Here is a 14003-nt window from a genome sequence, read left to right as displayed (position 1 = left end):
TTTGGGGATGGTAGGCGGCCGTGCGCAGATGATTCGTGCGAAGCATGCGCAGGAGTTCTTGAAAGAGAGCGGACTCGAATTGCTGCCTTTTGTCAGTAGCAATTTTTGGTAGGGCATCCGATGTGGACAAACCGCGTTGTGACCAAACCTACCGCGACCATTGCAGCTGAGCTGTCCTGAAGCGACGTTACTTCTGGCCAACGGGTAAACCTGTCGATAGAGGTGAGCAGGTAGCGAAATCTCTGACACGGTGGTAGTGGCCCAACGATGACAATGTGGACAGCATCGGAACGGAGATCATGTTTGAGAAACTGGCGTAACGGGATAACCATGAACTTTTTCCCATTGGCAGGGTGCACACGCACGATCCCAGCAACGTACATCAGCGTTCATCCGGGGCCATACGTAGCGCAATGAGATAATGGGTTGTGTGGCACGAACACCGGCGTGAGCGAGCTGGGGCTGTGTGTCGAAAAACTGCTTGCATAACGTGCTGGGGACAAATGGTCTCGGTGTGCCCGTAGGAGTATTGCAGACGAGTGTGAAACCATCAAGCAGGAGATCGTCCAACCGCAGCGCCGTTTTGGATCAGCGCGGTTGAAGGAGCTCAGGATCATTAAGATAATTGGAGGCTAGTGCCTGCACATCGAATGGCGCAAGACGTGTAGATGGCGTGACCGGGTTCACACGGCTCAGGGTATCAGCGAGTACGTTCTGGTCGCCGCTGACGTGTCGGATGTCGGTGAAGAATTCCGATATAGACAAGAGATGGCAGAGTTCGCGTGGCGTATATTCCAGTGAAACAGGTTGGCACGTGATGATACTGGCCCCTTGAGGCGATAACGAGGAAGTTCGTGGTTACGGGCGCGCTCTCCGAGAATCATCCATTGCTAAAGCCACACTTTTTCTGCCAATCTGTCGGTGGTGAACTATTTTAGCGTGTACTAGCTGGGTGACATCTCTAGTGGAGGTGCTTGGTACGGTAGATGTTAAGGTCTCCGGAGCATACCCCAGACCTAAGCCCGGCGGGTAATTCGCCCGAGCTTACCCCTGTGCACATACGTACCCGCCGACGTCTCCAGGGACTCCAGCCACAGCACGGTCTGCTACACGAACGAACTAGAATGAGGAACCAACCACCTCCTGCCACTATTACAGCATCGGACGTGGTCGTCAATCACACCCGGACGCCGAATCCGTTCCTCGGAAGCGCTTCAGAGGACGCTGACGACTGGCCTCACCATTTTGACCGCGTTCCAACCTCAACGACTGGACCTTCGAGCGTAAGCTACGCTACGTGTTCTTCGCTCTTCAAGATTCCGCGAAAACATGGCTTGAGAACCACGAGGCGACATTGACGCCATGGGAAGAATTTCATCGGCAGTTCCTCAATGCCTTCGCCAGGGCGGACGGGAAGAACAGGGTGGTATTAGCAATGGAGGCGAGAATTGAAGGCCCGAATGAGCGAGTGACAGCGTACGTAGAAGACATGAATCGGCTCTTCAGACGTGCGGACCTTTCTTTGACTAAAACAAAGAATTTGTGCCACCTAATGCGCGGCGTCAGACTGGAAATCTTTGCTGGCCTCATTCGAAACCCGCCGACGACATTTGAAGAGTTCAATGACGAAGTCACTACCATGGCAAAGGCCCTTCAACAGCGGGCCAGGCAATACAAGCGCGACGCCATGATTTCAAGGGAGTTCTCTGCTATTTCCCTTGGTAACGACATCGGCGCCTTGCAAGAACTCGCCAGGGCCGTCATCAAGGAGGAACTGCAGAAGATGCAGACGACCGCTTCCCCTAGTGGACAACTTTCCATTGCGGAAATGGTGCTGACCGAGGTCCGACCTGCCGTCCACGTTCCTGGACAGTACGAGGCGCCACAGCAGGGACCACGCGCTGAAAGGAGTTACACTGAAGCATTACGCCGTCCACCACCCTCGAGTGCGCACAGCAGGTACACCCCGCTCAATAAATGGACGTAAGCTTCAGGCCCCGCAGCCCACCGCACATCACCGAAGAAAGAACTAGGAAGAACGACGTCTGGCGCACCACAGACAACAAGCACCTTTGTTGTCATTGTGGCGAAGCCAGGAACAACTACAGAATGTGTCCTTATCGTTATAAGGGGCTGCGTGGATTTTCGCCGAATGCACCTTGTCCACGACCTGGTCAGCGGCCGCCAGAAACAGAGGTTTCGTTGCAAATCATCGCAATGTTGATCAGAGATGGCATGAGCCCCGTTCATCGTCTCCTGCTCGGTACAGGTTCCCATGCCCAAGCACAGCCTTCTTTCGTGGCACTTTCAGACGCCGCTCGCCTAGCCCGGCGGGTCGGGAAAACTGAGTTTAGCGACCTCTGGAGGTGAAGCCGCTGACGTTGACTGTACGGAAGATCCTCCACTACGACGACAATGACGTAAACAGAACGACGCAGACGTACAGACACAATCAAATGCCGTATCAGAGGAAGTAACATCGAACATTCCCGTCACCGTAGACGACGAAGAAATAACGGCCTTAATCGACACAGGAGCGGACACCTCAGTTATGAGCATGGACCTTGCCTGCAAATATGAAGAAAGTTTCTACCGAGTGCACTGGGTCGCAGATTCACAATGCAGGTGGCCATCTGCTAACCCCCGTAGGAAAATGCACAGCGTGAGTAAGCATTCAGGGGTTTACGTACCTCGGAGATTTTGCTATCCTCCCAAGTTGTTCGAGGGACCTAATTCTGGTAAAGGACTTTCTTCATGCTAATGAAGCCGTGATTAACTTATAAAAGTCGCGGGCAACGTTCCCAACGGCGCAGGCCATAGCAGGGAGCACCTCTGAAAACACTTATGTCAACGCCCTGAGGAGCAGGGCATTGACCCTCGTAACCTGCGACGCATTCGACGGCTATGAGGGTATTGCCGAGGCAAATATCCCACTGCTGCTCGGAAGACACATCTGCATCGCCCGGGGTCTTGTTCGATTACAGAATAAGTGCTCGCAAGTTTTGTTCACCAACTTCAACAATAAGTATCAGCACGTCCCTCAAGGTGCAGCTGTAGCGTTCCTAAACGACGTTGCTGACTTCTCCGACGTCGGCATGTTACAAGTGACTTTACCGCATACAACAACTCACGCCAGCCTGAGTACCCGCGTCCACATGACTTAGCAGATGTACAGAAGGATCAGCTGCCGGCCCTAGTGACAAAATTCTCTGGCTGTTTTTCCACGAACCCTAAAGCCCAGTGGTCCACCATTACGCAACGCCGGGTAGTTATAGAGGAGTCGGTGCGGCATGTTCGTCAGCATCCGTACCGCGTGTCACCTATACAGCGGGAGGCGATTAAGCGTCAAGTTAAAGGAATGCTAAATGATGACGTTATCCAGCCGTCGACAAGTCCGTGGGCATTGCCTGTCGTACTAATAAAAAAAGAAAGACAACACACTCCGCGTCTGCGTTGACTGCAGATGGCTTAACTGAGTCACCAAACGCGACGTTTATCTCCTGCCACGGATCGATGACGCTTTGGACCGTCTGCGTCATGCTCAGCTCTTCACTTCGTTAGACCTAAAATCAGGGTACTGGCAAATCGAAGTGGACGAGCGTGACCGTGAAAAAAGCGCCTTCGCGATTCCCGACGGGCGATACAAATTCAAAGTCCTGCCTTTCGGTCGCTGTTCCGCTCCGACTACGTTTCGACGAATGATGGACACTGTTCTCGTTGGACTAAAGTGGCAGACGTGCCTAGTGTATCTAGACGACGTTGTTGTGTTTTCCAGCACGTTCGACGAACATCTCATCCGGCTACGAATCGTCCTTACCGCAATACGCAAGGCAAACCTCATCATCAAGCCTGAAAAAATGTTACTTTGGCTTCCGGAAACTCAAGTTTCTAGGCCATGTGGCAAGCTCTTAGGGTGTACGCCCTGGCTCAGAAAAGCTCGCTGCCGTTGCCGAGTTTCCTCATCCTAAAGACAAGAAGGCCGTTCAGCGGTTCCTGGGCCTCTGCGTTTACTACTCTCGTTTCGTTGAAGGATTCTCAAAAATTGCTGAACCTCTCACGAAGGTGACGCGACAAGATGTGCCCTTTGCGTGGACGGAAGACCAAGAGCAGGCATTCACCGAATTGCGCAAGGCAAACGCCTTCAATCCGCTCCAGTGATGGCGTATTTTGATGACACCGCGGCAACTGAAATTCACACAGGCGCAAGCGTAAGACTCGTAGGGCATAGGCGTAAGTCTCGGAGCCATTCTCGTTCAATGACAAGAAGGGGCAGAACGTGTAATTTCGTACGTGAGCCGTAGTCTCACAAAAGGAGGGCTTAGTTATTCAAGCACTGAAAAAGAATGTTTAGCAGTCGTGTGGGCCATCAGCAAGTTTCGACCCTACCTAGACGGCCGGCCATTTTGAGTGGTCAGTGGTGACGACTCGCTCTGCTGGCTTGCTAATCTACGAGACCCGTCAGGTTGAAGCCTTCGCCTCCAAAAATACGACATAACTGTTGCCTACAGATCCGGCCATAAGCATAGCGACGCTCACTGCTTGTCACGTTCTCCTATTCTCTTGACATCATCCGACTTGCAGCTCGATTTGCCGTTTCTAGGTGTGGTCGAGGTGGTGCGTTTGGCTATCAACGTGCATACTCTGAGCTGCTTCCAGTCATCCAATATCTCGAGGGAGCTGAGGTTGTCCCATGCCCACTTTCAAGAAGATTGACGTCGTACTGACTGGGTAACGATGCCCTGTAGAAGAGAGTATTCGAGAACAGCCAGGAAACGTTCCTTCTCGTTCTTCCGATGGCGCTGCGCGAGGTAGTTTTACAGGCGTGTCACGACGATCTCTGTGCCGGCCCCTTAGGCTTCGCGAGGACATTAGCGCGCATACGGCATAAATGTTATTGGCCACTCCTATTTCCGTCGGTTCAGCGCTATGTGAGAACATTCCGTGATTGTCAGAGGCGTAAAATCCCACCCGTCAAGCCTGCCAGACTCCTTGAGCCTTTGGATCCGCCTCCAGTGCCGTTCCCGCAAGTGGAAATAGACTTTCTTGGTCCGTTCGCCACGACATCCGTGCAAAACAATTGGATAATCCTGGCAAATTACTATTTAACTCGCTATGTGGAAACGAAAGCTGTGCCGCGGGGAACTGCTGCTCAAGTTGCCAGCTTCTTCGTCCAGAACATTGTGCTTCGTCACGGTGCACCCGCAGTACTCATTGCTGACCGCGGTGCACTGTTTACAGCGGAGTTGTTGCAACAAGTCGTCCCGCTGACGCACACTGACGGCCTAAACACCACAGCCTATCATCCCCAAACTAACGGTTTAACAGAGCGCCTAAACAACATTGGCAGACATGCTCTCCATGCACATTGATGTGGAACACAAAACATAGGATGAAATTTTGCCATGCGTGACGTTTGCTTACAATACTGCAGGAGACCACCGAGTTTACACCATTCGAGCTCGTTTACGGATGTGGCGTTACAATCCCCTTAGCACCATGCTTCCCGTAGATCACGGAGCAACGAGGAATGTCACCGCTGAAGAGGTCATTGAGAAAGCCGAGGAAGCTCGCCAGCTTGCTCGGAATCTCATCCGCCCTTAGCAGAATACTGACGCTTGCCGTTGCAACCGGACCCAACGGAACGTCAAGTACTCACTAGGCGACCGCGTGTGGGTGTGGACAACTCAGTGGCCCGTCAGTTGCGTTTGCTTTTCCCTGTGGTACATATTCTGGTACGTTAATCTGTAGCATCACGTGCTTCATAATATTTTTCGTGAAGTTCCTGAGTTCAGTTTTTTTTTCTCTCTCTATCTAAATCAGAATATTGTTGCAGACTCTCTGCAAAGCGCTTACGTCAAGGGCTTGATATCTGTGAAGGCGACAAAGGGTCGATCATCGACGATATGGCAAAAGTGACGGATGGTGAGGTAAATTTCAAGCAACTCTCGACTGAAACTGCTGTAGCGAGCTTGGGTTGGAGTGAGTTTCTTGGAGAAAAAGGGTAGTGCTTGCTATGATTATCAATGTGCTGCTAAAAAATCGCTCCCGTGGCTGTGCTCGACGTGTCCGTTATGAGGGCCAGTGATGCCGTTGGTTTAGGATGTGCTAGAAGTGAGGCGTTTGCGAGTGCGCCCTTGATCTCGACGAAGGCGTCATCAGCGGTGGCGTCCCGATGCAGCAAGGACACCTTGTTTTTGTTGGTAAGGTGGTGATCCGGAGGCGCTACTATAACAGCACAGTTCCTGATAAATCAGGGGTAAGAATTAGCCATGCCGATGAACTGTCGTAGCTTTGTGATCGTTGCCGGCTTGGGGAAGTTCTCTACTGCTTCGATTTTTGATGAAAGCGGGCGAATGCCACTGGCATCGAGGCGATGTCCTAGCAACTCCAAGTTATTGATAATGATCGCTTTTGGAGACGTTGATGACGATGCCATGTTCAGATAGTCGCTCGAGCAAAAGTCGTAGATGTTGTAAATGCTCTTCAGCGGATTTGCTCCCCACCAACAAGTCGTCGACGTAGGTGAAGACGAAAGGTAGCCGACGCGTTACCGTGTCAATAAAACGTTGCAATGATTGGGCGGCGTTCCAGAGACCAAGCGGCATTCGCATAAATTCGAAGAGTCCGAATGGCATTGAGATGGTTCTCTTATGTATGTCTTGCTCAGCGACAGAATTTGGTGGTAGACGCAGACAAGATCAGTATTCTAAAACATCTTGGCGCCGTGCAGAGCGATGCTGAAATCTTGTATGCTTGGCAAAGGGTACCCATCCGGAATAGTCTTAGTATTGAGGCATCTTTAATCTCCCAATGTCCTCCAGTCACCCGATTTCTTAATCACCATGTGGAGTGCAGCTGCATAGTTACTGGCGGACGGCCGAATAATGCCTAATTCGAACACGTGCTCGAACTCTTGAAGTGCACCTTTCAGCTTGTTCAGAGCACAGAGCAAGTCGTTGGCCGCAAGAATGCAGAAGGTCCGGAAGCAATGATGTGGTGTCGCATGTCGTGGCAGACGGGGTTTTTTCAGTGGGGCGGCAAGGTGATGTCGAGAAATTCTCGTAACAAAGCCGCAATGGGTCCACTGGAAACCGCAGCACAAAAGAGCGCTAAATCTGTGGTTTTCGGCGCTGCAATGCCTTCTACAATGAGATAGGTTGTCGCGTCCAGGAGATAGGGTCGTTTGATATCTGTAATAAGGCCGTGGTTGGTCAGAAAATCAGCACCGATAATGGCAGAACTGATGTCGGCAACCATGAACAACCATCGGAACGCTCTTCGCTGGCCCAGGTTAAGTGTGAGCGAGCGTTGGTGAAATGCCCAAATTCGAGTTCCATTCATGGCTTGCAAGTACGGATTGGGAGCAGCTGTGCGATCCGCTCGTGTATCAAGTAGAATGCTGACTTGTGCACCTGTGCCGATTAGGAAGCGCAGCCCAGTGACTTTAACGATGACGTACAAGAGGCGACATGAGGGTGGGTCTGTGACCGCTCGTCGCCGTAAGCGGTCAGCCAGACGATTTCCCAGCCAAGTGCAAGGAAGAAGGCAGCGACGTGTTTCCGCACCCAAACGGCAGCGATGCGAGCTGATGGCTGGGTGGTCTGCTCCGCTGTAGCACTGGCGCTCACTGGATGGACCGCGTTTACGAGGTGGAGATCGGCAATGACGACGGGAACGAGGAGAAACGTTCCTACGAGTGGACGCAATCAGGAGCCCGTCCAGTCTATCGCACAGCACAGCGACGGGGAATGTTGTCGATGCCGTCTCTGGCAGGTTTGGAGGTGAAGAATGCGCAGTGTACGATGCTTGGCTTAGCTTGGAATTGGCTTAGACGTTCTTTGCCCAGCTGTTCGAATGATAGTATATGTTGTGTTCTTGAGCTTTCCGGCGTGGCTGTACTATCCAGTATAGTGGCCTAGTAGCGTGTGCGCGAACGAAAGGAGAAGGTCGGCATTGTGGTCGACGATGGCCGCTGCAAGCGCATCGACCACAAGGAGGTATTTGCGGGTCTGTGGCGTTATCCGCGATAGTTCGAAACGGGCCTCTACTTGGACAAACCACGCCGTGGGGTTTCGCTCCCAATATTCTGGCAGGTGGATTAGGTTCGACACAACCTAAGCTGTTGAAGCGGGCGCAATGGCTTTCGGATCGGTCGAGGCTTGCTGGGGCTCGTTATCGGTGTTCGACATGGCTCCAAGTCCTTTTTGTGTGGCACGTTATTACCAAGCACAAGCTTCGCGTGTCTGTAGACGTCCACAGTCGCCAATTGTAGAGCACCTGAGAGAGTGAGACGTTATTCCAGCACCGGAGCTCAAACTCAACTTGTGTCTTATTTCTTCGGTTCCCTGCCAATACAGCTCCCGCGCCGCTTGTGGCATCGCCTGATCTCGTCTTCTTTTCTGAGGCGATCGCGTCGATGTCGATGGCTCTACATGTCTGTGGGTTCTGATCGGAGGCTGCTTAACGCCGAATCTCATAGTCGATCAGTTGGTTCCTAAGTGTGTGCGAAATTAAACCGTGTCGAGGTCGGTGATCAGTAATATTGGCGTGCCATGTCGAAAAAAGACGCACTCGTCCATGAACGCCAGAACATAGGGAGTCGTAGGGCCCGGCACATAGTTCCGTTCACTTTCGCAAGCAGTCGGTAGCAACGAAGAGGAACTTGTTGCTGCGCCGCGTGCAGGAAATTGGGCCCAATGAGGAAGTGATGCGCCGTCAAAAGCACTGTCAGGTGGAGTAATCCGCTACGTGGGAAGAGATGGTGCATTTTAATGACCATCCGGTTCTCCACAAAACGTAGCTGGACGCATCATTCTATATTCCCAGCCATCAAACTATTTCTGTAATGCTGGCTAGCATTTTAGGCATCTCCAAGGTTAACGGAAGAAGAGGCGTCAATGCAAAAGAACTGTAGCCACTCTCGCATGGTTGCTGACTGTGCCGACCCACTTATGGGGGCAAAAGGTTCGTGTTCTCAAATGTTCGGTTGGTTCTCTTAGGCGGAGCCTCCGAGAACCCAATTGAGGACAAAGCCGTTGGTTTGAACACACACACAAAGACTTTTAATCAAAAATAAAAAGGCATAAAGCAAATAGAACGAAACAGAAAGCATGCATAAAATAAACATTCAAGAAAACATTGCGGTAAAGAACACACTTAGGACTTTAACGAGGGCGCGAGTCCGGGCTTTCCACGAGGGCGGGGACGCGTCGCAGTCTCGACGCGGCAACGCGGCGACAAGCTGGCAGAAGGAGTGGCGCCGGTCTCACCAAAGGTCGCGGCGTAGGTTGACCGACCGGGCGCCGGGAGCGCGCCAGCTCTGGCGAGGCGAGGTAACGCTGGCGGCTGGGTGGCAGGAGTGGACGGCGGCGGCGTTCTGGCCGGGCAGAGAGCTCGGGCCCGTAGCCCGACTGCTCCCCTCTCGCCCACGGCGCGGAAGCTCGAACGCCGGCCTCGGGCAGCAGGTGGCACGGCAGACGGGGGTGGCGTTCTGGCCGGGCAGCTGGCGTAGAACTCGGGCCCGAAGCCCGACTGTTCTCGTCCTGCCCACTGGCGCAAAAGCTCACCGGCCTTGAGGAGCTGACGGCACGCTCAGGTAGACGGGCGACGCACAGGAACAGGTTGGCAGGAGGCCCCGGGCGGGTGAAGTTCTGGTGGGCTCGGGTCCGGAACCCGACGGCCCGTCTTCAACGCCCGCTCCGGTGGTTGACCTCCTCCTGCCGTCGTTTCCTGGGACTCTCCTGGCGTCTCCCCGGCGTCTCCCTGCGTGTCCTCTTGCGTGTCGCCCCCCTTCTGCCAGCGCACCACGCTTTTTCTTGTGGTCTGGCCGATTTGGCATTTACTGATTGGCTGCCCGACGCCCCGTGGTCTTTTCTAATTGGTTGCTTTTTTCTTTTTGTTGTCTTTCCTGCGCCGCGCGTTCACGTGCCGGGCGCTCTTCGGCGTCGTCGTTTTCCTCCTTCCAGCTCGGCGCGCGTGCACTCAGCGTCGTCTGCTCTCGACCGTCCCGAGCCCCGCACCACGTCGCGCACCACACATCACACTGACACAATAGGTAGGGACCTAGCTTGAGAATGGTGGTGGCAAAATGTGCTATCTCAGACTGCATACGAGGTTGCAAGGCTTTCGAGAAGACGGTTGGAAGTATGCACTTCGCCAGTAATACAGAGGTTGATGTCAACAATCTCGGCGTCATGTAGCTGGGTGGCATAAAAGTGCAGAGCTGCGAATATTGGTAAAATGCTGTTTGGAACTAGCTGATTTCGAGACAAGAAGTCTGCGAGCCGCGGCGATACAGTGAAAATATAATCTTTCAGCTCCGAGTGTGAGGTCTTTTTTCGTATGAAGGCCGCAAATGGCAACGTTGTCAATAACACAGTGAAAGTTTTGCTATATAGATAAGGATGAAACTTTTCAACCACCAAGACTACCGGCATGCACTCAAGTTGGCGGTGCATGATACCGGCCTTCCGGTGCACTAAATCGGCTACTGGCATAGGTGAATGGCATTTCTTGACAGTCGGATTAGGGTTCTACCAAGACAACCTCGAGGCCAACTCCGCTAGCATCGGTGTGTAGCGTGGTAGGTGCGTTCTCATTGTGATGTGCGAGAGTCGGTGGTGCTACAACAGCCTCCTTAATGTTGAAAAAACTAGCGTGCTCTTCAGGTCACCATTCCCAGAGAAATCTTTTTTTGGAAGTTTGTTGAGAGGCACATCACGTGCAGCGAAGTCGGGAACAACGCGGCGGAATTATGCCGCAATTCCTAGGGAACCCTTAGGTTGTTTGGCTGTTGTGGAAGAAACAATGCTGGCAATGGCTGGGAGGCTTGTACCATGAGGACTTTCACCATTACACTGAAGGCGTGACCCGAGTAAGTAATCTAAGAAAAACCTAATAAACAACTCGAACGTTTCATGCGAAGGAGAGTATCTTATAGATGACGAAAGATAATCTATAATCGTCTGATATCTTCAGCAAACCTAAGATAATTGACATTATTATCTGAACAATATACCAAAGCCATATACGATCTTACACTTCAAGCTACTCGGTACATGGGTCTCTGAAGCTAGCAGAAGCATCTTAGAGGCTAAAAGGCTGACGGGTAAATTGGTACAGGTCGTTCACTTTTCAAACGAGTCTTTTCTTCGTCATCGGCGTCTCGTTCTACTTGTCAGTATTCAGACAGACCATCCACTTAGAATGCAAAAGCTGGCAGCATGAAGCCGTTCAAGCAAGTCATCTGCACGAGGCATGTGATAACCCTGAAACCAAGTAATGGCACGTGATAACCCTGAAACGGCCTATAACACATTTTCAAAAATAATTTCTAATGCTATATCAGATTCAATGGTAGTAATAAATTGTAAAAAAAGTTTTCAGCTACTCGTAACCCGTAGTTGTCCACCAGTTTGCTAAATTGTTTACGGAAAAAAGATAACCTTTACAGAAAAACAAAAAAACAGTCCTTTAACACTGCACCTAATGAAAGGTATAATAGATATTCTCAGTTACTAGTAAAACTACTCAAACAGGCTCAAACTGCGCAATATGAAAATGAAATCAAGTCTGCCGGTAATTATGTCACAGAACATTGGAAAGTATTAAACTATTTTCTCAGGTCGATCCAATCATAATGCCGAAATCACTATGATACAATGGAGGATCTTGTCCTGGATAGTCCCTTGGACATTAAAACTCCTTCATTCATTTCTTCTGTGCAGATAATGAAGGGTGCGACGATCCACTGACCGCGACTTACCCCCGTATGCCTCATAGATTTTTCCTTCATCCCGCGACACCTGATGGCATAGTCACAGTCATTTCTAGCCTAAAAAATACAGGGCCTGGTCTTGATAACTTCAGGCCATATCTAATAAAAATAATAGCGTACTTAATATCTGAATTATTCTGTTACATAGCGAACCTTATTTTTAAGACAGGAATCTATGCAAGTTCTTTGAAAAAGGCCACAATAATCGCTATTTTCAAGAAGAGAGATAAGCGTCTCACATCTAGCTATACCGCCCTATAGCTATACTTTCGTTCTTTAGTAAAATTGTCGGAACACTAATCGTAATACGCTTATCAAGTTATTTATCGAAATGTTGTATCCTGTCACCATACTAATTTCGGTTTACGGAAGGTTACTCAAATCATTTGGCATTAATCTAACAGACAATATCCGGCAGGCAATTCACACTGGAAATTTTGCTGGCGCATGATTTATTAACCTTTCTAACGCGTTCAATTTACTTGTTCATAAGATACTTTTTGCTGAATTAGACTTTATTGGTATAACTGGCCCGGCACTGCGATTATTACGTAACTATTTGAAAGATAGAGGATATACAGTGTCAATATCTAGCACTTGCACCCAAAAACAACTGACATTGGTGTACCACAAGGATCTATATTAGGACCTCTATTCTTTTTAATATGCATTAACGACCTCTCACAGTGCCTAAAGCCCTCGGACTGTATCCTTTACGCTGACAACACTACCATCTCTCCTCAAACAAAAGTTTTCATTCATTAATGTGCAAGCTTAACCACGACGTGGCTAATATTGTGACCTGGTGCCGACTTAACAGACTACACATTAATACTACAAAATCTAACTTCGTCGTTTTCTCAGTGAAACAAAAGCATATATCAGTGTCTCCATCGCTAACCTTTGCTTCCAGCACACTTCATCTTACTGACAGTGTATTGCTTCTTGGGGTCATATTAGATAAGCACCTCAAATTTGAGGAGCATGTTTTATCCTTAAAGAAGGCAGCATATGGGATTACAATATTATTTAAAGTTCGCAATTCCTTTAATGTGAAGACACTCATGTCCTTCTACTACGCCTTTATTCACAGACATATTAATTATTGCACATCACCATGGGGGAACACGTATCCCACTTATTTATCCCCACGACAGGATACCCAAATTCAAGCATTTCGCATCATTACACGTAGCAGCTACACATTGGAAGTATCTCCATTGCTAAGCTCTTACGGTATTTTATCGTTACAGAAACTGAATAAATACTCACTTGGAATACTTGTTCATAAATCTGTTAACGGAAAGCTCCCATTTCCTATATTTACTAACAACCAGTATCCACTTTCACGTCTACCTGTTTCGCTTCTACCAACTATTTACTACCAAGACCTTGTACTAATTATGGTAAATTTACTACAAATTTTTCAGCCACACTATTTTGGAACTCATTACCGTGTCATATATTAAGATACTGTATCAATTTTACTCATTCGAATTAAACCTTCGTAAATTTTAGCACTCAATATAATGATTTCATCGTTATCATTATATTAAATATTAGTTTGTGTCATTAAACATTTTACAGCGTTAGCTAGTGACTAAGCTAACACGGTGCCTCCTGCGTTTGCATACAGCTACTTTATATATACATATCCTACTGATTTGCAATGGGAGGTCCCCTGTACAGTCTGTTGAGTATGGGACCTCTCTCTGCGTGTATGTATATTCCCCATTTGTAACCTTATTATTATGGACAATGAACAACTCTCGAACTCTCGAATCCGGTAGGTAAGACACTAGGCTTCTAAGCGTTGAGGCGTAGGTTAAGAACTCACGGCCGTCAAGGTTTTTCCTTTCATTTTCTTTGTTTTTGTATACATTATTTCTTTACAGCGATTATGGAGGCGAAGTTACAAGGCAGGCGAGAGCTTGCGTTGACAAGGAACGCGCGGATAACGCAGGATTCCGAGAGCGAGGGTGACGTGATGTCGCGGCGATGCCCTCTCCCCTGGTGAAACCTGGCGGCAGCAGATATTCCCTGTCGCCCACTCTACTCCGTCGAAGCGCGCACGTGACCTAGCGTTGCAGCCAGCGGGAATTTAGGCATCATTTCGCGTCTACAGACGCTGTCTTTTTCGCTGAATGGGTCATTTGAAGCTTTCGTACCAAAAAGTACGCTTGACAATATTTTAGGCCTCTGACCAGAATGCTGACCTACGTACGCT

General features: G+C 49.7%; 1 protein-coding gene across 2 annotated transcripts in view; it reads left to right on the top strand.

Annotated features, from left to right (window-relative positions):
• Positions 1-14003, top strand: part of LOC129383050 (venom metalloproteinase antarease-like TtrivMP_A) — a 179515-nt gene that overhangs the window by 41996 nt on the left and 123516 nt on the right. The gene's annotated exons all lie outside the window — the stretch shown is intronic.

Source organism: Dermacentor andersoni, chromosome 3 (genome assembly GCF_023375885.2).
Source record: "Dermacentor andersoni chromosome 3, qqDerAnde1_hic_scaffold, whole genome shotgun sequence".
NCBI lineage: Eukaryota > Metazoa > Arthropoda > Arachnida > Ixodida > Ixodidae > Dermacentor > Dermacentor andersoni.
This window is presented reverse-complemented; position numbering and strand designations above follow the sequence as displayed.